General features: G+C 42.6%; 1 long non-coding RNA gene across 1 annotated transcript; it reads right to left on the bottom strand.

Moving 5' to 3' along the window:
• Positions 1 to 4882: 4882 nt before the first annotated feature.
• LOC118565638 lies at positions 4883 to 9702 on the bottom strand. The gene is made up of 2 exons (XR_004932485.1): positions 7884 to 9702; positions 4883 to 5464 (listed from the first exon to the last, which is right to left on the bottom strand). It is a non-coding gene; the product is annotated as an uncharacterized LOC118565638 (long non-coding RNA).
• Between the last annotated feature and the right edge of the window lie 11552 nt (positions 9703 to 21254).

Raw genomic sequence — 21254 nt, 5'->3', positions numbered from 1 at the left:
ATCGTAATCGCGGACCCAGGCACGCCGTCACAAAGCCCCGCCCTCTCAAACCACAACACAGAGCATGTGAATATGTCGCAGCAAGGAGCAGCGGAGGAAACGGTCCCAAAACGGGGTTTTACTTGTTCGCCAGCCTGACTGAAATAAACCACAGTGAACTGTAACATTTACAAGGAACCGGTAAAAACAAAGTCTGGTAACGCAACCAACTTGTTTCATCACGTAAGCCGCTCACACCAGCAGCAGCGCAAGCCGTTTTAGCCCCGCGCGACTCTGCGTCTTCTTCTTAGGAATCTTATGGAAGTTCTTCCAAAACAAAGCAGGTACAGCAGCTACTGGGCTTCGTTCTTTGTGATAAAATGACAAAGCGTCCTGGCGGCGTAAGGACATCACACATGCAGTAACGTGCTTCATAGTGATGGACATGCTGCTGCTGTTTTCTGCAGCTGAAAAACCTGGCTTCAGACAATTACTCGCCACTCATGATCCGTGATATAAAGTTTTTCTCTAACAGCGCCGGTCACTTTAGTTTATTCTTTGTCAGTATTTAATAACATCACCCAGGTCTCTTAAGTTAAGTCATTTTTCATAAAAAAAAAAATCAGTTATAATTAAAAATGTTGGTTAAATAAGAATTAAATTGGGATTGAGTGTTTGTGTGTGATATATTAAAAGTAAGTCATTTAGCAATATTATAAGAGCCAGGTTTTAAATCTTTTTGATAATTATCTATCGATCAATATGCATTTTTTTATCAATATGCTTTTTTTCTATATCGTCCAGCCCTAATATAAAATCTATAAATAAATCTATAAATAAATTCTATAAATGTTTTTCCTATCTAAGTGAGTTTCCTCTGAGTGAGGACACGAAGAATCGAGAGAAGAAAGAGGGAAAGAAAACAATAGTAACAATATATGAAAAAATACAGATATTTATTTTAGACAAATGTTTTAACTTTGGAACAGAATGAAGGTGTAACATATTCAACAAATTAACAGTTACTAACGTGGTTTAAAACAAAGAAATAACTTCTATTCACATCTTATACAAATAGATAACACCTACAAACATACAATTAAAAATAGTTGGAATGGAAATTAATTTACTGATTATTTTATGTATTTTTACAGGTAGTGAAAAAAATGAAATGAAGTAGCACGTGTACATGACTAGAACTGATCTACATTAGGTCAGGTGTAGTCATGTTCACTTAAACATGCAGCCAGCTGGAGCAGCTTCCTGTCTTCAGCCGCAGGATGGTCGTCCTCCTCTGGGTCAACCTCCTCGTCCTCCTCATCTAGCTGGTCACCTGCTGCTATACAAATACTGTGGAGGATGCAGCAGGCGGCGATTACTTTTGGGGCAAACGTCAGGTGGACCTCCAGCGCCCTAAAGAAGATGGAACGCCACCGTGTCTTCAGATCACCAAAGGCGCACTCAGTGATGTTTATCAGCCTTGTCGTGGTGCCTGTTGTAGCGTGCCTCCACTAGACCTGTACCAAATATAAAATTAACTTGTAATTTAGGTAATATGCTGATCTGTCTTAATCTTCTATTCAATTAATATAATCTATGTATCAATTGTGTGTCATTGTTGGCTGTATTTAAGGACAAGAAGGTAAGAGATCTTACTGGCAAGCTGTTTCCCTATAGGATGCACCACAGGCCAGCCAGTAGAGGGTCAGCAGCACCTCTATCTCCTGTGGCCATTCATGGACCTTCTGGATGGGCAGCAGCTGAAGGAGGAGGACGATGGTGGCCCTTCTTAGCCTGAGGGCTGGTTTCAGGTCCCCTTCATTAAAAAATATTTGGAGGATCGGCACAGAAGTGTTTATCCTCGCATTTTTTGTTTCTGTTTCTTCTCTTCTCTGGTATTTCTACCATTTCACTGAAAGAATGAACTGAACTAACTGCACATAATTTATAGATTAATCGCTGTAAAGGTGGACAGACAGAAATAACTTTTCCTTAATGAACAATGCTGTGAAGGTTAGACAAAGTAGCTTAACTCTACTCCCTTTACTGTTACTAATATATAAAAATTGTGTTTTCATTTTAATTATTTACAGATAGTCACAATTTCAACGTGATCACATGTTTAATACCATCCTCAATGTTGTTTTTTTAAAGATAAAAGTAGGAAATAGGCTGTCAGTCTTAAAAAACCTACCAGTTGGCACAGACGCTCAACGTCAGACTTTTTATTAAAATGATGCACTAACTCTGTAAACAGGCCACATAGGGAAGCTTAAAAGTATAATGTTCTCGCCTCAAACGATCTGAAAACGTACTTTTGAACAACAGCAGCAGAAAAGGGAGTGTTTAACTTACCACTGTGAGCTCTGCGCTGTCTGTAATGAATCTGCAGCCGCGGTGCATTCAGAGACGGTCAGTCTGAAGAGCGCATGCGCGGCTCCTATCTTCGCACTCTGTGCTCCATTAACCAGCCTTGGAAACCGTGACGTCAGACCACTGTTGTGAATTCTGTTGAAGCCGTCTGCTTCCCCGGGTTCGTTAATTCGTTGTGCAGGACTTTAAAATAATAACTCAGCCATGGACGCAGAATTTCAGTTTCACCTTTGCAAAGGGGAGAGATGGTACACCTGCCGATTCCGGACAACAACTCTCGCTCTCTCTCCCGCTCAGGCTAGTTTTATTAAAGTTAGAACACAGATTATACAAAGTCACACAATGAATGACGCACACATCCTATCGCTATCTTACTCCCTAATAACTATCTTCCCTCATTATTTTCTCCAGCTGCATGTGAACTGGAGTTTCTGTTCTTTCCCACTGCCTCGGACTGGCCTTGAAAGTTCTCCTGATACTCATACACAGAACCTATTCACATTCTCTTCTTCTGGTAAACAGACAGGGCTCAAAGCAAATATATTGCACAATAAAAGCATGTTATACCTTCATAAATGTGTACTAAAATATTAATCAAAGTTAATACATTCCACAATTCCCCCTTTTGAACTCTTTTAAGAGTTCACCTATAAACTATTGCAGTAGAAAACCCTAAATTTACTGGTTTGTTATGACACCTTTGGTAAATACTTGATTATATTGTAATGGTAATAAGTAATAAAAGAAAAACACATATTTTCCCAAAGACAGTAATACTTCTGGTTAAATCTTATACATGCATCAGCTCAAACCCAGTATCCTCGTTCTCCTCCTCAGGTACTGTGACTAACAAAGTCATCATAACTCTGGGGTTCTGTTTCAATGGTGGAGGATATGAGGCGGACCGTCAATGAGCAAATGCATTGCATGCAACAACAATCACATGTAATCAATATTGCTACAAATGCTGCAAGAGAGATAAAAAGAGATGATCAGACTTTTTCACTTGCCAAACTCACCAGTCATCCACCCCTCGAACGGATTAGAGATTCCGGAGTACTCGTGCATGGTTTCTGAGACCGTGCGCAATCCTTCTAATTCTTTTATTACTGCCTATGGTCACCACAATATTAGTATAATCCAGATACAGCCATTTGAATAATTTCTTAAGATGCTCTATGCTTACATCACGTATATTTACATTTTGGTGCAAAATGAATTTCTTTTAGCAGCGTCCCCTATTTCTTCTCATGCATGTTGTATTTTGCGAAGCTTATTGTATCTTAGAGGTACCTCTTTGAATCTTATTAAAACCCTTTGTGGGTTTATTAAACTTCAAAACATATCTATATATGTATTAGATGAGTTAAGTAAAAAGTAAAATCCCTCATATTAGGAGCCAAATCCCAAATGTTTTCAGACCAGAAACTCTTGTTTGACCCTCTTATAGCTCACTAATAACAGCTCTGACATAAAACAATTAACATCCTAGGGGTTTACTAATAATCTTCATTGTTTTTAATCTGAAAGTTTTCTCCTAATCGCATCCGCCAATGTGTTTGTTTCTAATGTGTTTTTTTTGTGTACAGGAAAATCTGAAGTGAAATGCAGGTGTGTCTGCCAACTAATAATTTTTTTTTTCTATTTATCTGCTCCACTGTCCATAATTAATTTTACTACCGCACTTTATAATATCACAAAGGTGGACCTGAAAAGTAGTTGTCGCCCTCCGACTGTAATTTAATTCCACTCCCCCATATTGTTCTAAGCACCAGTCATTGGATGCTGCTGTAATAGCGCGTCTTTGTGGTCTTCCTAGGTGGAGCAGCTGGACATGTTCACAGTGTTTCCCGCAGCGCTATCTTGGCGTGGCGGCCGCCACGCCAAACTCACGCTACCGCCACGCCAACATTCCAAAAAAAAAAAAAAAAAAAAAAGTGCCGTTAACACGCGGTTTGTTGTTGTTGGTATTGCGCGTGCGTGAATGGCAGGGAAAAAACACATGGATACCCCCGCTCCGCCAGTATGTCCGCGGAAAACGTGTTTTATCCCCCCCCCCCCCCCCCCCCCGCTCCGCCGAAAACGTGTCGTCCACAACCCCCCATCCCCCCCCCCCCCGCGATTCGGTCCGCGGAAATCGTGTCGTCAACAACCACCCCACCCCCCCCCCCCCCCCCGCTCCGCCTCGCATAAGCTAATTCCTGCGGGAAACACTGTGTTCAGGAATGGAAAGTCGCAAAAATACCACAATATACCTGTAACAATAACAACTGATAATAATAAACCTCCTGCAACACAACCCTTAGGGGGTTAGGTTAATGCTATTTTAGTGCCCCTGTGGAAAAACACCTGTGGAGAAACACACAAATTTCAACAAGAAATGCAAAAATACATATATAAAAACAATTATTTTTTTTTTTTTTAGTTCTCTGAGTGTCTTTTTGGTTTTCTTCTTCTCTCTGAGTGTAAGAGCTGCTACAACACCATGTGGTCAGGTAAACTACTTCCGCCTCTTCTGTTTTATGCTGTTTTCTTTTTTTTTTCTTTCTGGAGCAGGAGAGCAGCTCACTGCCCACTTCTTCCGCCTCTTCTTCTTTGTTCTTCTGCTTTGTCTCCTTTGCGCGATTTTTGTGAGTGAGCTTAAGCTCACTGAATCTCTCTACGGGTTTTATTATGACCGTGGTTGAGTAGAGGATTCACCGATAGGCTCCCTTTCACAGCGTTGTGGTCTTATCCTGTAAATCCTGGCGCACCTGATGTTTGAGAGCGCTGGGGTTCCTCAGTGGCTGCACACTGACTCCAATGATACCAGGTGTCGCCTTTTCCTTTGAGCCTGACTGCGTGCGAAGTGCGTTCCACCATCTGGTACGGGCTGGTCCACCTTGGTTCTGACCACTTTCTTTTGATGACTTTCCCACTCTGGTTCTGCGCTGGTCTCGGTGTTTCCTTTGGCACCCTGTGGTGGGACCTCACGGCTCCGCACTCTGGTCAGAGCACCCTAAATCACAACCCCCACTTCTGTCCTTCGTTGAACTTAGCGCGCACTCAGCCGAGGTCTGGGGGTTGTGGACCCTCCTTCACATTCCTTAGGAATCTCCAATATAATCTGAAACTACACAACAATCTTTAAATGTCAAATTTCGTGTGCTACCTGTGAATCCTGGGAGGTTGACGTCGCAACCCCGAAAAACTCCTTCCAGTCAGAGAGTGCATCCTGTAATGAAATTAACTGAACACTCCAACAAGAAACAAAACTTTACCCCATATCAATTTAGTCTGTGCACAGATTTCAGCCAATTATTTTTTCAGATACTAATTAATCCTTACCACCTTTTATTGTTCCATCTTCATCCTGTCAGGAAACCTATTTTTAGAAATTTAATAGTTAATGAGACATTTTATCATAGTTTCTCTGTTCTCTCCTTTCACAGGCCTCTGGTCATCCTGTAAAAGAATTCACTCACGCACACACAAACACTTTTAAACCTCGGATGTGAATCACCGTGTCTGTGGAATCAAAAGTTAGTTAATTGTGGTTTGAAATCAAAGTACATTTTTTCCTATAACGATGTCCAAATCTTCCTTGGATTAAAATGACCACACATCGCACACACACTACTTTACACACGACATTGCTGTAACCTCTATAACCCCAGATGTCCTACTCCGGGTGCTTCAGAAAAAGTTCCTGTTTTAATCCTGGAGGAAACACCATGAGATCGTTTTACAGCACCCGTTCTACTCTAACGCACATCTGAAGCTGCTCTGCTCCACCTACACTCTTCTTGTAATTAATCAGTGAGAATGCTATACAGCCTTTTCACTTATAGTTTCCTGTTTTTCTTTATTATTATTATTACGTCGACGTCTAACTACGCCCGCATACTTCATCCAATTTCAACAATTTTGGTGTCAAAACGTTCGGCTCGTTCCCGGCATGCCTGTTATATCTAATGGTTATGGTTAACTTTTACACTTTTTAAAATATTTCACTTTTTGTGCGATTTTTTTGGCTGTTCCCATTGGAATTAATGCAAATTGCTTTGAATTCCTTCAAATTCTTCCCATTCTTCAAATTCTTTCAAATTTTTTGAAAATTTTTCTAATTTCTTCAAGTTTTTCAAATTCTTCAAATCCCTTTAAATTCTTAATTAAATTTATTTATTTATTTTCAATTCTTCAAATCAGATTTCAATGTTTTCTGCATCTTCTGCTCAATCATTCTGCAGATTAGCATTCTCACTCGCTGTTACGCAGGAACAGCTTTTTCTAGTTCCTCTCTCAGTTCCTCTTCAATAGATGCCATTCTTATGTCAAAAATCCTGCACCCTGTTTTTCTATTTTATCTAATATTTTATCTAACATTTACTGATATGTACATCCCCCTTTTGGAATCAAACTAGTTTTATTCCAGAAACAACAGTAAAATGTAACGTTCTGTTTTTGTCTAGGTTTATTGTTTGGTGAAGTTAGTTCTCTCCTGCCTCTGGTTTTATTTCTTTTGTAGGTTCTATCTTGTTTTAGGTTCCTGTTTAGTCTGTGTATGGTTTTAAGTTTTCCGGTCTTTGTATTAGTCCTTATCTGTGTTCTCTGCATTGTGTTATCCTCAGTCTTAGGTTTATTTTTCTGTCAGCATCGTTATTGCTTCCACCGTCCTATGGTTAATTAGTTCCCTCTGCTCACCTGTTTGCCTGTTTATTTAAGCCTCACTTGCTCCTCAGTTATTTGTTGGTCCGTCACACTCACATGCCCATGCTCCTGTTCCTCCTCGGTTACTCTCTCTGTTTTGGTAAGAGCCCCGGCACCTTGATTCTGTTTTCGATTACCTGTTTCAGTTTACTCTGCCCAGTCTGTTTGCCAGTTCCCGTCCAGCTTGTTTGGATGTCTGCCTTACCTCTATTTGGATCCTGTTTATGTTCACCTGTCTTCCATTAAATCCAGTTTAAAGGAATAACTCTGTTCTGCAGAATATCGGGTTCTGCTCCACACCCATCATTACATAAGAAGACGTCAATAATAGTCAATTCAACTGCATAGGGTAATCTTTGGTGAAGTAGGAAGAAAGAAAATAAAAATTTCCTCGAATCCTGAATCCAAATCAAAATCTTATTCAACTTTATCATACCTGATATTTTCCCGAGGTCCCTCAAAGGTTGCGTGAGATCAACGTACCCACCATGTAGTTGTCACAGCAGCCATTTAGTCCCAAAACTATAATGTGTCTTCCACGCGCTGTAGTTTGGGTTTGTTAGAACGCTTTGCTTGTTATTGGAGGACACATTGGTTGTTCCTGCGGAAAATAACTCAGCCCAGGAAAGACACGTTCCTTGGCAAATTGCTATTTTATCTTTACTAACCTTAAATGTAAGTAGAACACATGAAAGTATTCCCACCTCCGTGGACCTTCTGCTGATTAATGATGCTCAGTACGTTCCCGGCCATGGTAACACTTCAAACTCATGTTTGAAATAAACTTATCAGTTACATCACAGATAATTTAAAAGGTATCAGTATATTTTAAAACAACAAACCTGCACGCTGGTAGGAGCCCAATCAGTTGCCTGAAGGGAATGTTTAACCACGCCCTTACTTCTTTCTGGTGCTCAACATGGAGAGAAAGAGAAATGTGTGAAATCGTTTCATCCGACATCATATATCATTATAAATTGTTCAGCAGTAGCAGCTGCCAAATGCTCAGGTGCCACATACATATTCCTAGAATGACTGTCTGTGTTTTACCTTAAAGAATCATGATACCAGTCTGTGCGGTTGCTGTCGTAGAACAGAGTGACGTGTGGCGGGTCAGGTGGGAAGAAGAGCAGGAACCCAGACGTTACATCTTCCATTGCTGGAGAGAACACCAGTTGTAGCAGGCTCTGTTCTCAGTCCTCAATAGATGCTAGCAATGCTTTCTCCCCCTCAGCTCACAAGGGCAGACACTGTTTCTTCTCTCAGTATCATATTCAGTGACAGTCTTAGTCCACAACTCAGAGGCCCATATGTGTCTCCAGTGTCCACCAAAAGTTCATGCAGTCTTTTCCGTTGACAGCTCGGAGTCTGCAGTGCTCATGCAGCTGGCCATGCTCAGGGGTGTGTCATCAGACGAGTTATCCCCTTGCAGGGGTACTGACCTTGACGAGGTGAGGTCATGTCAGGACTTGGTTGCTTCATACCAGGTTGACCTGCTGGTGGGGTGAAACAGCCCACAGGTGTTCAATGTCCAGGACAATCACGATTGTATGTCGATGGGTGCTTTAACATGTCCACCATATCAGCTCCAAACACTCATCCATCACGCCCTGGGTTCAATACTCGACGCCACACTGACCACCAATCCATCTGCTTCCACGTTCAGCAACCAACAGACCTGTAAATAAATAAAGAATAGAGAAAAGGAGGCAATAGGCAAGCCTCCTCCTTGGAGTTAATTAAACTGAGGTGACACCTTCAGGGTTGAAGATCCAACTGCTGAAACATCACATGTTCACTTTTTATTTTACTCACTTTCTGTTTCGTTCCCTGTAATGGCAATTTAAATAGTAGATCTTGTAATACCTTCTTTTTTTAATTATTATTTACTCTTCCTCTCCCCATCCTGAGCCACATGGGAAAATTATGTACCAAATGTTTTGTCCCAGCGAGCATAATCACAATCAGCTGTAATACTGAAGAGGACAAACCCTTTAAAACCATTTTTCTGAATAATTCACCGCTGTTTGTGGGCCCCAGTCAAATTAAGAACCACTACTGGGGTGGGTTAAGGGAGAATGTTTTATAACTCCATCTTCCAAGTAAGAAATTAGTAAAGAAAACAAAGTTACATCTGGCATGTGGAACGTTCAAGCATCATTTTCAATATAATTTGCAGCAGAAGAGGGCACACAACCATGTGTACCTTTAGTCAAATTATCTAATTTAGAGAATGTGTTTACATTTTTAAAAAATCCTTTGGGTTCTGCCCTTTAATTTTTCCAAATCCTTTTTGTTCCTGTTGATTTCTGTCCCTCTGCAAAGTTTAAATCCCTCTGTATTAAAACGATTTAAACCAGCAACATTCTTCATAAATTCTTAAACATCAGCAACTCCATCTGAGGATAACTGTAAAACTGATACATGACTAGACTTAGGGCTGATAAAATCTATCTAATCAACCGGGTTGTACTTTTACCAAACAGCTTTAAGTTCCATTTTAACTTTTAACTTTTGTTTCTGCTAACTGGTGATTCCTAGACCTACAATTAGCAGAAGTTGTTAGTGAGCCAATTCCTGCTTTCCTTAGATCAACCAGATTTTAAGTCTAGTGTATTATATTCAAACTAGGGCTTTCAAACTATTAAAATTTTAATTTCAATTAATATCGTATTCTATCTTTTTATTTCTGAAAGTATAAAAGCTCATTTGGGAATTTTAATATGCACTTTTGCAATAAACCACACTAGTTAAAATTATGCTTATACAAAAACTATTTTTCTTTTTAGGTACTTTTCAGAATTGGAATGACAACATTCTGGTGCCATAAAATAATAAACCATAGCCAATAATGAGCTAACTCACAAATTATTATGCCCTGATGTTTACACAATGTATAAACAAATGTGTGAATAAATAAATATTTCATGTTGAAATATATATATATTTTTAACTCCTAAACACAGATATAAGTTTTATTATTCATTTATTATTTACTCTCTTTCTCAAACACATATTCCTGAGCGGTCCCTTAGTTCATCAAATGCAGAGACAGCAAGTCTGTCCCTAGAGGGGAGGGCTGCGCCCTGAGCAGCAGGCGGGACATATCAACTATCAGTGACCAATCCTCGGCTGTTTTCAGCGAAGTTGGGCTGTAGGTGTAGTAACAGATGACAAGTATGGTTGATGGGTGTTTCTAATGTGTTGTTCCTGGGGGTGTCACCAGGAACCGTTAATTCTCCGCCCAACACATTCAGATGTTTACATCATGGTCAGTTTTGTTTATCATATCTATTGTCCTGCTTTAGGTCAAACTGTCCCCCTGAGGTTCGCCTCAGCTCAATGTAAAAAGTCTCCCCTGCACATATTCCATCCAGCTCCACTTTTCCCTATAATCTCCCCATATGCTGTTTGCCAAGTTAATAAAGTTATAACATTACAATCTAAAAAAGACCCTACTCTATTATTTTTACAGCTGTCATGCAATCCATTGTCAAATACAAGCTTTGTGCATTAATAGTGTAACTGAATACTTTCCCCATGGCTCTGGTTAACTGTACTCCATAATTAGGCACCCAAAAACCTTTATCCCCAGTTTCAATCATTTGTAACAAGCCTGAGATATATTTATTTAAGTCATGTTAATATCTACGTGTTTAAATTTAATTTGGGCTGGACAAACTTTTATATTATTAATTCTTAAGTCTTTTTCTCTTACAACCGTTTAGTTAAACCTTTCTGTTTAATGGAAGTTTCCAAAGTGCATTTGTTTTGAATGCTGCAGACATTCAGCGCAAATAAACACTTTTTGAAACCATGGTTTTCTAGGATTTTAATCTGGATTATTTTCCAAAGACGAACAGAGCTTTCACACCAATAACACATACAACAAGACAATTACACGAACAAAACACACACACGTGTCTTTCCCTTTAACGGTATTTTTCACAGATCATGTTTGAAAAGTTTAGATTGCCGAAATATATTTTGCCGAAATATTATGCTTATTGGCCAACGCGCCTCTGTCACTTCTCGGGAAGGTTTAGTTGGTAAAATTGCCCCGCACCGCCGTAACCGCTCAATTTACCGGCTGTCCGACGCCGCGCCTCCGCAGAAACAAGGTTCAACATCTCGCCACTCGCCTGTCATCTTTTATCTCATTACGTTTCACGTTTTTTTTAGTCATTTTCCCCCACTAGCCGAGATAATCATCTATCCGGTCCGTTACTAAAATGTTTCCCCCGCGAAACGCTGCGCTTCTAAAGTTCCGTTTTTGTTTTGTTTTGTTTTGTTTGTTTTTTGCCTCGACTAACTGCTGGTTGCACTCAGAACGCTCTGCTGCGCCAAAAAAGCCACAAAAAACATCGATCTGTCATCCCATTGATATCCATGCTGCACAATTCTATTTATTTTCACTAATATCCTGATCAAATGCACCGTAATTCTCTTACGCTTCAGTTGCTATTCTCAGCTCTGTCATACGCACAAATCTACACACACAGACTTACACACAAAAACCCATTTGCGCACAGACATCAATCTCCGCGGATCCAAGCAGTCTCTCCCCCACTCACTCAAACAAAATGATCTAATTTCCACAGACACAATATGTTGTACAAGACAGACAGACAGCTTGCGCGTGGTGTTCTGCGAGACGTCTCTCTCTCTCTTTTTTTTTTTTTTTTTTCATATGAAAACTCCTTGTTCTAAAAAACTCCCAGTGTTGCTCTGTATTTACCTTTTAGATTTCCCGATTTATTAAAGATAGCTTCCTGGAATTTTAGCTATTTTCTGTTTGTTAAGTCACCTCTTAAACCTGAATTGTATTATTTTACCCATAGCTAAATGTTAAATTTGATCAGAGTGGGTCCTGCTGTTTAATATTATGGCTCATGCAAACCCGCAGCAAATGGGGATCGCTCGCGTTTTGGCGTTCTCCCCCAGTCAAGCACTCAACATTCAAACTGTTTTTTTTTTTGTTTTTTTTTAACAAAAGTCTGTCATAGCTGATTGTGTGTTCAGCCAACAGCTCATTCATTTTATCTTTATCTTTATTCCCTGTCCGATTCTCGCTGGGTGTGTGTGTGTCCAGCTCACGGCTCATAAACCGGTCTCCCTGTTTCTACGTCAGGTCACGGTTTGTTTAAAAAAAAAGATTTAAAGCTCACAGGACTTTTTCTTGTTGTGTTATCCGCACAACTTATATTTTACTCTGTTCTTAGTTCTGTAATGTTATATCAGAACTTTATTTCGTCTGTAATCGGAGCTTCACAGAGTCACTCTGTTATCTCCGCATCCATTCAATGTGTATTGCCTGATCTCGCTCAACCTTTTATGTAGAATTCGAGATTTCTCAACTTCTCGGGCCTCTAACCCAGCAAAAAGACGGTTCCCCGTCGAGAACCGCAGTGAGCCGCCACGCTCGAGAAACACCTTTAGATTTCCGAACTCACAGGTCTTCCTCTATTTCTGTTATTTTATGTCAGAACTATTTTTGCCTGGTCTTGTTCTCTTTTCTTTTCTCTCTTTTTTTTCAAAATTCTCAATACATTTCTGAACCACACTTTTTCAGTACTGCTCCAAGGCACTCCAAAGCATTAATTTAGCAGATTTAGTTCTACTGAGACTTGGGACACCTAATTTAGACTATTTTTCTAAGCCGAAAATGCAGATTCAGGTTCTGCCTACCTTGTTTTGTTGTGGCCAGCCAGTGTCCCTCGTCCTTTCGATCCAATCTGAAGTCCAATTCTGCCTGTCACCCCGAATCCCGGACCGAGCCCCCAAATGTTGAAGCCGTCTGCTTCCCCGGGTTCGTTAATTCGTTGTGCAGGACTTTAAAATAATAACTCAGCCATGGACGCAGAATTTCAGTTTCACCTTTGCAAAGGGGAGAGATGGTACACCTGCCGATTCCGGACAACAACTCTCGCTCTCTCTCCCGCTCAGGCTAGTTTTATTAAAGTTAGAACACAGATTATACAAAGTCACACAATGAATGACGCACACATCCTATCGCTATCTTACTCCCTAATAACTATCTTCCCTCATTATTTTCTCCAGCTGCATGTGAACTGGAGTTTCTGTTCTTTCCCACTGCCTCGGACTGGCCTTGAAAGTTCTCTTGATACTCATACACAGAACCTATTCACATTCTCTTCTTCTGGTAAACAGACAGGGCTCAAAGCAAATATATTGCACAATAAAAGCATGTTATACCTTCATAAATGTGTACTAAAATATTAATCAAAGTTAATACATTCCACAATTCGTATTCTCAAAGAAAAAATCCGTATTCTCAAGCAACCGCTGCTGTTTGTGTTCATAAAAAGTAAAGCACAAATTTAAACTTGAAATTTGTATTTATTAGTTATTGAAGTTGTAACTATTTAAACCGTATGTTGTATCTTTTGAATGTGATTTAAATTATTATGAGTTTACAAATGTTTGTTATGCACAACTTCTGACTGATATGGACACAACTATCCTTTTATGTACAAATCTATTTAGAAAGCTCTCTTACCCCATAATTATTTGTCATTTGATTGGTAACAGTTTATGAGTTCTGATGGATTTCTGCATTTGTAACACATTTAAAAACTATAACCCACATTACGCACATTTTATCACGAAAACAAAACGTGAATAATTATTGCTGTCTTACTTTTACTTATAATTGAAGTCCATGCGGAGCTCTTTCTGAACAAAAATATCGGTCATTTTAAAAGTTCTCTTTATCTTCTTCAGTTTTAAAAGTCTCTCAGTGTCAGTGGAGCTCACTGCCAGGGAGGAAAGCCTTCCTTGATCAGTCCCGTTCCAGCTGTATGTTTAGAGTCTTTTTAGTGCTTTACTTGTTTAGCAAAACTCGCTAATAAAACATCCATAACTTGCTGTCACTCTACAGTTTTAGGATCACAAGCGGTGCCCCTTGAGCGCCCCCTGCCGAGAGGCAAAGGAACTGCCGGCCTCACCTACAACGAGTTCTTTGGCTTTTATGATCGCCCAGCAGCATGAAAACATGTTATTATCTGCACACAGTTTGATGATCAAAACACAATTCGTAATCCACATATATTAAATTGTGGAAAATCAGTTCATAACTGTTTGAAAATTTAATTCATGATCTAGAGACAGGAAGATGCATTCACGGAATGGAAGCCAGCGCAGTTAACATGGGATTGCGCAATCCCAGGGGAGGCCAAGCTCGCTGCGGCCTCACCGGCTTCGCTATCAAGCGCCCCCAAGGATTTATATAAAAAATAGCGAAAAGTCTGCGATTTCGAAGAGAATATGATCAAAACTGAGGAAATTAGATAAAAAATACTTATTACAAATGACTGAGTGATTAAAAATTCATACTAGGTTATTATATATTTTCTTTCTTTCCATGATGACAAGGGAGGCCTGGCCTCACTTGCCTCCCCTGACTGCACGTCACTGATTCAGAGATGTGTTAATTCAGTTATCCACTTGCACCAGACCAGACTTGAACGTTGTGGTTAGTAAATTACCACAACACTTTTTAAGCCAACTCAATAACACTAGAGCACGATGAAACATGCTTTCAGATACATTAAGATATGCATTGGAACAAAAAATATACTTCAAATCAAAGGGTCAGAGGATTGAAGGTGTGCAGTGTTGCTGACAGGGCGTCAGACGCAAGATCGTAGGTTTGATTTGAACTTTGGTAGGGACACTATTGGTCCAAAGCTTCATTGGTCTGACATCATTGGTCCTACACAATATGCCTGTTCCTATTTTTTGATGCTTGACTTGAGCGTCAGGAAGCATCTCGTCTGTCTAAAGAGAAAAGCACCATTTGTTGCTACATTTATACAACTTTTATAAGCACGGCACACACTAGATGCTGTTTGGCAATGTTTAAAGCATCACCGGATCTGATGAATGTCGAATTGGGACTTTTTTCCCACTTTGAAAAAGTGGGAAACCCTCTGATATATACAATGGGCGACAAAGGATAGGAAATAATTCCTTCACTGAAACTATGCGATGATGAGGCGGGTACCACACTCCCAAATACTAACTGGATGTGCACGTTGTTGTCAGAAGGAACATTAGCTTTCAACGTGCTGAGTTTTACCAGAGGTAACAAGGAGTGCAACCGCAGATGGTTTTATTACATAATTAAATGCCTTGTAATCAGTGTAAAAAGAAGGGTCACTATGCAATAGTGTGCAGATCTGGAACAAGAGAAATATGGGCAGCAGGTGATGACTGTGAAGAAGTTGCATTTCTGGGCTCAGTAGCAACAGATGAAATGGAGGAAGCTTGGATCACTGAAGTAAAGGTGAACAATCTGGACTATTTACTCAAAATAGACACAGGAACGGATGTAACCGTGTTGCCAGGAAAAGTGTACGTCTCTCTGTCACAGACACCACAGCTGCAACCCACAAAATATACATTGTATGGTGCAGGTATGTCTCCACTAGCAGTTAAAGGGAACTTTACCGCTAACCTGAGCACTCCCAGCAAAACTACAGTACAGCCTGTGTATGTAGTAGCCGATCTGACACAAGGGTTACTTAGCCGCACAGCAAGCGTAGCAATTGGGTTGGTGGCCAGGGTAGAAGCAGTAGAGGAGCAGTTCCCAAAACTATTCAGCGGCTTAGATCGCATGGAGGGTGAATACAGAATAGATCTTTAAGCAGATGCTAAACCATTTGCTCTGTCAACGCCAAAACATGTCACTCTTCCCTGTTACTCAGAGTAAAAAAGGACTAGCTCAAACAGAAGAGAGGGGTAATCTCTAGAGTAGAGCAGCCTACTGACTGGTGTGCACGTATGGTCCCAGTACCCAGACCAAACAGAGAAGAAGTTTGTGTGTGTCGATTTAACTAAATTGAGCAATTCTGTTATAAAATAAGGACACATATTGTCATGAGTGGAGCACACCCTAGGATAGCTAGAGGGTGCAAACTCGATGCAAACTCAGTCAGTGCTTCTCACAACCAATATCACGCCATTTGGAAGATATTGCTTTAACACACTTTGTCTTAGAAACTCTTCAGCTCCCTGTGGATGGAATTCTAAACAACTACTGACTTCCCAGAGTTATTGAATAAGGAGACGGTGGAGTGATGAAGTTCCAGCACTTTTATTGAGAAACAGTATTTATTGAATAACAAGATAACACGTCACATAAATATGCAAATACAACACCAAGGACTCATAACAGTTACAAATCACGTGTGTTGGAACTTTTAGTAAAGATCAGCTTGAATGCTTCATGGAGTTTTAACACACAAGATCAAAGGTTTAGCATTCACCTACAATTTAGGGTTCAACTAATTAAGTAAGGCCTATTTTAGGTCCCTATGTGCACATTATTTTAGTATATTAGACTACTTAAGCTAAGCCTGTATACTAATTTAGGTCGAATCCGTCTACCCTATCCCCACCTTGAAAACCCTCCTACTCGAGCCTCCACTCACCACTTCGATGGATAACCATCCACCACCCTCAAACTTACCAAACCAGGAGCAAAAGCAGGAGAGGTTCAGTGTGGGCGGGGAAACTCCAGAAAACGCTACCCACAGGGGTAGTAAAAATTGGTGAGACCCCCAGGGAGATCTGCTCTCGGCCAATCTGAGCCAGAAAACCCTGTGTTGAATCTAGGAGTTACCATTACTAGCTAATTTTAAAGGATCTATAGAGCCAATCAGATCCCGGTCTGTCCTTCCATAATAAACAAAAATTGCATAAATCAGTGATCTTTGATGTGAGAAAACTTCTCCATTTCTTTCATCAAGCAGTGAGAACAAATACAAATCATGTCAGGAAAAACATTTGAAATTCCAAATATCAATTTTAACATTGCTTAAGCAAAACTGAAGGAACACAACTAAACATTTTCATTCATGCCTAAATCAAAACTGATAATAAAACAAAATAAAAGCAGAAAAAGTAACGGGGGAAAAAAAACAACAATCTGACAATACTACTGTAAAATTGCAAATCAAACAAATCAATATCATCAAACCCACAGGAACATTTTTAAAAGCATTACAAGGAACAGTCAGCAAGAAGGAAAAAAAACAAAACTTGTGGTGGGCCGCTGTCCTCACAGCCAGCTCGGTGGCTCAGGTCGATGACGATGATTCCTGGCGTGTGATCTTTCTTGTCCTGCGATTTGTCGGCCCCTGGTGGTGGCAGCACCTTCCTGCAGTGTGACGCGTGGATCCAAGGAAGCCGTTGTTCGACCTTCACTGCCGTGTAAGTCGTGAGGAGCACCTCCAGTGGCCCTTTTCTAAACTTTCCCAAATTTAGTCACATTACATCCACAAACATAAAATAATATTTTATTTAAATCTTATGTGAAAGTCCAACATAACATATACAATTGTGACGTAGAAGGAATATCCTACATGATGTAAAACATTCATTACAAATAAATGAAAATTGCTCTGTGCAAAGGTATTCAGCCTCCTTTTCTCTGATGCGACCAATTGCTTTAAGCAGGAAAATCTATATAACGTGGACGTCATTAAAGCCAAAGATTCCCTTTTACAGTAAAAATATGTGCCCAGCCAGAGATGCACTGATTAATCGGTGTAAAAAGAAGGGTCACTATGCAAGAGTGTGCAGATCTGGAACAATAAGGGAAATATGGGCAGCAGGTGATGACAGTAAAGAGGAAGCTGCATTTCTGGGCTTAGTAGCAACAAATGAAATAGGGGAAGCTTGGATCATGTCACATAATGTGTATATTGGAAAAAAAAAATCACAGCATTTACACATTAATGGTGTGTACTACAGGTCGACCGATACAGGATTTTTTTAACGCTGCTTCCTACGCCTGCTAGCTCTGGCTAGCAGGTGTAGGAAACTCTGGCTAGCAGGTGTAGGAAGCTCTGGCTAACAGGTGTAGGAGGCTCTGGCTAGCAGGCGTATGAGGTTCTGGCTAGCAGGCGTAGGAGGCTCTGGCTAGCAGGCGTAGGAGGCTCTGGCTAGCAGGCGTAGGAGGCTCTGGCTAACAGGCGTAGGAGGCTCTGGCTAGCAGGCGTGGGAAGCTCTGGCTAGCAGGCGTGGGAGGCTCTGGCTAGCAGCCGTGGGAAGCTCTGGCTAGTAGGTGTAGGAAGCTCTGGCTAGCAGGTGTAGGAAGCTCTGACTAGCAGGTGTAGGAAGCTCTGGCTAGGAGGCGTGGGAAGCTCTGGCTAGCAGGTGTAGGAGGCTCTGACTAGCAGGCGTAGGAGGCTCTGGCTAGCAGGCGTAGGAGGCTCTGGCTAGCAGGCGTAGGAAGCTCTGGCTAGCAGGCGTACGAAGCTCTGGCTAGCAGGTGTAGGAGGCTCTGGCTAGCGGGCTTGGGAAGCTGTGGCTAGCAGGCATGGGAAGCTCTGGCTAGCGGGTGTGGGAAGCTCTGGCTAGCGGGCGTGGGAAGCTCTGTCTAGCAGGTGTAGGAAGCTCTGACTAGCAGGTGTAGGAGGCTCTGGCTAGCAGGTGTAGGAGGCTCTGGCTAGCGGGCGTAGGAGGCTCTGGCTAGCAGGCGTAGGAGGCTCTGGCTAGCAGGTGTAGGAAGCTCTGACTAGCAGGTGTAGGAAGCTCTGGCTAGGAGGCGTGGGAAGCTCTGGCTAGCAGGTGTAGGAGGCTCTGACTAGCAGGCGTAGGAGGCTCTGGCTAGCAGGCGTAGGAGGCTCTGGCTAGCAGGCGTAGGAAGCTCTGGCTAGCAGGCGTAGGAAGCTCTGGCTAGCAGGTGTGGGAGGCTCTGGCTAGCAGGCGTAGGAGGCTCTGGCTAGCAGGCGTAGGAAGCTCTGGCTAGCAGGCGTAGGAAGCTCTGGCTAGCAGGTGTAGGAGGCTCTGGCTAGCGGGCTTGGGAAGCTGTGGCTAGCAGGCATGGGAAGCTCTGGCTAGCGGGTGTGGGAAGCTCTGGCTAGCAGGCGTAGGAAGCTCTGGCTAGCAGGTGTAGGAGGCTGTGGCTAGCTGGCTTGGGAAGCTGTGGCTAGCAGGCATGGGAAGCTCTGGCTAGCGGGTGTGGGAAGCTCTGGCTAGCGGGCGTGGGAAGCTCTGTCTAGCAGGTGTAGGAAGCTCTGACTAGCAGGTGTAGGAGGCTCTGGCTAGCAGGTGTAGGAGGCTCTGGCTAGCGGGCGTAGGAGGCTCTGGCTAGCAGGCGTAGGAGGCTCTGGCTAGCAGGTGTAGGAAGCTCTGACTAGCAGGTGTAGGAAGCTCTGGCTAGGAGGCGTGGGAAGCTCTGGCTAGCAGGTGTAGGAGGCTCTGACTAGCAGGCGTAGGAGGCTCTGGCTAGCAGGCGTAGGAGGCTCTGGCTAGCAGGCGTAGGAAGCTCTGGCTAGCAGGCGTAGGAAGCTCTGGCTAGCAGGTGTGGGAGGCTCTGGCTAGCAGGCGTAGGAGGCTCTGGCTAGCAGGCGTAGGAAGCTCTGGCTAGCAGGCGTAGGAAGCTCTGGCTAGCAGGTGTAGGAGGCTCTGGCTAGCAGGCGTAGGAAGCTCTGGCTAGCAGGCGTAGGAAGCTCTGGCTAGCAGGTGTGGGAGGCTCTGGCTAGCAGGCGTAGGAGGCTCTGGCTAGCAGGCGTAGGAAGCTCTGGCTAGCAGGCGTAGGAAGCTCTGGCTAGCAGGTGTAGGAGGCTCTGGCTAGCAGGTGTAGGAGGCTCTGGCTAGCAGGCGTAGGAGGCTCTGGCTAGCAGGCGTAGGAGGCTCTGGCTAACAGGCGTAGGAGGCTCTGGCTAGCAGGCGTGGGAAGCTCTGGCTAGAAGGTGTAGGAAGCTCTGGCTAGCAGGTGTAGGAAGCTCTGGCTAGCAGGTGTAGGAAGCTCTGGCTAACAGGTGTAGGAGGCTCTGGCTAGCAGGCGTAGGAAGCTCTGGCTAGCAGGCGTAGGAGGCTCTGGCTAGCAGGCGTAGGAGGCTCTGGCTAACAGGCGTAGGAGGCTCTGGCTAGCAGGCGTACGAGGTTCTGGCTAGCAGGCGTAGGAGGCTCTGGCTAGCAGGCGTAGGAGGCTCTGGCTAGCAGGCGTAGGAGGCTCTGGCTAACAGGCGTAGGAGGCTCTGGCTAGCAGGCGTGGGAAGCTCTGGCTAGCAGGCGTGGGAGGCTCTGGCTAGCAGCCGTGGGAAGCTCTGGCTAGTAGGTGTAGGAAGCTCTGGCTAGCAGGTGTAGGAAGCTCTGGCTAACAGGCGGAGAAAGCATCTTCTGTTTGATTTATATATTAAACTTATTTTTTTCTACTTAAAAAATGTCCATGTTTTATTATCCAATCCATTCTGCTCTAACTGGCCTAAAGGAAACTGTCAAAGATGAACACACAGAGAAAGACGCTCACATACGCACACAGAAAGAGCGCTCGTAGCCAATCTACACCACTCTGTCACATCTTTCCTGCTCCAACACGTCTTACTTCAAATAGCGTTGGGACTCTTAAACTAAACTTAATGACAGCGAGAAAAGAACTTCTTGTTGTGGGGACGAGGAGGAAGAAAAAGGCCACCGCTCAACATTATTTTCTACAAAGTTAAATGCTATAAGCGTTGTCATTGTTTTCATGCGTGTACACGCCGACTCTTCATGGCAACGAGCACTAACACAGCGGTGGCCAGCTGGAAACAAACATGTTTTTTTAGACAGTGGGTTGGAGTTTTATACCGACTTTAAACAGCTCAACCACCATTTAAAAGCCAACATTGACACGCGAGTTTCTGTGAGTGAAAATGGAAGTAAAAACCCTGCTCCATTCTCAGTGAAACAGCTGTTCCCTCCCGCTCACAGTGACCGAGGCAGACATTCAAAGGGCAAATACTAAATCAGACAGTCAAAAATACAATATTTGTGTTTTCTGTTGTATCGGGATGTGACGATACACTGCATGCATTGGCCGATCCATTGGCGCATTCAGCCACCATGCTTTGACGTCCCGTGACGCGCATACGTTGCCGCTGCCTCCCTGTCAGAGAGCGCCTGCTAATGTCAGACTGATTGACAATTTAGCGGTATTTACCCTTTGAATGTCAGTCACTGTGAGCGGGTGGGAACAGCTGTTTTACTGAGAACGGAGCAGGGTTTTTACTTCCACTCAATGAAACTCGCAGGTCAATGCTGGTTTGTAAATGGTGGTTAAGCTGCTAACATGTCTGATCTCCAGCTGGCCACCTGCCACCGCTGTGTTAGTGCTCGTTGATATGAAGCCATGTATGTGCATAAAAATAATCACAACACTTGAAGCATTTAACTTTGCAGAAAATAATGTTTAGCAG

The sequence above is a fragment of the Fundulus heteroclitus genome, chromosome 14 (genome assembly GCF_011125445.2).
Source record: "Fundulus heteroclitus isolate FHET01 chromosome 14, MU-UCD_Fhet_4.1, whole genome shotgun sequence".
Lineage (NCBI taxonomy): Eukaryota > Metazoa > Chordata > Actinopteri > Cyprinodontiformes > Fundulidae > Fundulus > Fundulus heteroclitus.
This window is presented reverse-complemented; position numbering and strand designations above follow the sequence as displayed.